The sequence below is a fragment of the Centroberyx gerrardi genome, chromosome 5 (assembly GCF_048128805.1).
Source record: "Centroberyx gerrardi isolate f3 chromosome 5, fCenGer3.hap1.cur.20231027, whole genome shotgun sequence".
Lineage (NCBI taxonomy): Eukaryota > Metazoa > Chordata > Actinopteri > Beryciformes > Berycidae > Centroberyx > Centroberyx gerrardi.
The window spans coordinates 36,081,674-36,083,335 of NC_136001.1; positions in this window are offsets into that span (position 1 = coordinate 36,081,674).

A 1,662-nucleotide genomic window follows, 5' to 3' on the forward strand; every position below is an offset into this window, starting at 1 on the left:
TTTGTACAACTGTGTCCTCAACTTCAGATGTTTGTGATCCTTTCAAGATGTTTCAGAATCTGTTGACGGACTCCGACATGTTCTACAGGAGCGGTAAGGTTCTCTAATGCAGGTTCTCTGTTTTTACCATGTGATCAGATTGAAGCTCTAGAGGAGAGATGGAGTGGTGCCGTGGTTTTCAACTTGGGGATCCCAGATAAGTTTGGGGGTTCACAAGATTATAGGAAAAAACATATTTCTACTATAGAGATTTATTATGTCTATTTAAAAAAAAAATCTTGTGAAATACTGATTCGTTTTCAGCCTCTATTAAAGTGACAGTTCCTGTTATTTTCAACCTTTTCCTAGTTTTTGCCATAATGACAATTGATTGTGTTGAAAATGTCATTACTTACTTCACTGTGAGCTTTACGGGGAGTGCTGCTGTCCAACACACACACACACACACACACACACACACACACACACACACACACACAGCTGTAATCTCCAACAGTTGAATCCACAAAGCGATTAAAACAGCGCTGGTTGTTTTCTGCTGCAGTCAGGTGACATCAGAAGAAGCGGAGGAACAAAATTTTGTTGCTTCAGCTTGAAAGCGTTCTTTATCAGTTTTACTCGCTGGAACGCCCAAATCCAAAATCATTTGTACTCAGGAATTTACAATCAACATAAACTACAGCAGATAAATCCCCATGAACTGAAATCCCATTCCCTTTCCTCGCTTTTCTTTCATGCTGACATCATGCTGCACCAGGAGGTGTAAATAAAAAATCCAACCAATAAAACATCACAGATTTTTAAACAGTCCCGCCCCTCTGCCCCTCCCATCCAATAAAACTGCCTTTCTCTCCCTAACTGATCTCCCATTGGTTTACACTTTTGAATGATCCCTCCCTGCGTTAAGTCCCACCCCAACATCCTGTTTCAACAGGAAATACATCAAATCCAGGAAATAAAGACACTGTTTGATGGAGTCTTTAATCTTCAATTCGATTCAGTGTGCTTTATTGGCATGACAGTTTACAAACAAACAATATTGCCAAAGCATATAACAAGAAATGAATCCTAATGAATTAACCAACGTTTCAGAAAATTAATCCCATCATTTGTGTTGTTTGGAGTCTGCAGCGTTGCCTGGTAACAGATGCAGTTTCCAAACAGACTAATTAGGCCAAAGCTGAACCAGTCCGGTTCAGATCCTGAGTCTCGATCCACTCTTCAGATTCTGTGGAGCGATTCAGAGAGTCCGGTGTTTCCCTCGTCAACGGCTTGTTCTCGCTCGGAGAAACAACCGAACCAATCAGTGCCTTTGTGGGCGGGACTAAAGTTTTAATTGTTAGTCTGACGGTTTTTCATTGGTGTTTCGGCAGAACAGATTTGTTGAAATCACCTCTCGTCTTTGCAAAGACGATATGTTTGTCAAAATGGAGCGAGTGACTGACGTATCTGAACCGATCACTAGTGACTGATCACTACTGACTGATGTATCTGAACCGATCAATAGTGACCGACTTATCTGAACTGATCACTAATGACTGGACTGACGTATCTGTACCAATCACTAGTGACCGACGTATCTGAACCAATCACTAGCGACTGGACTGACGTATCTGTACCAATCACTAGAGACGGACGCATCTGAACCAATCACTAGCGACT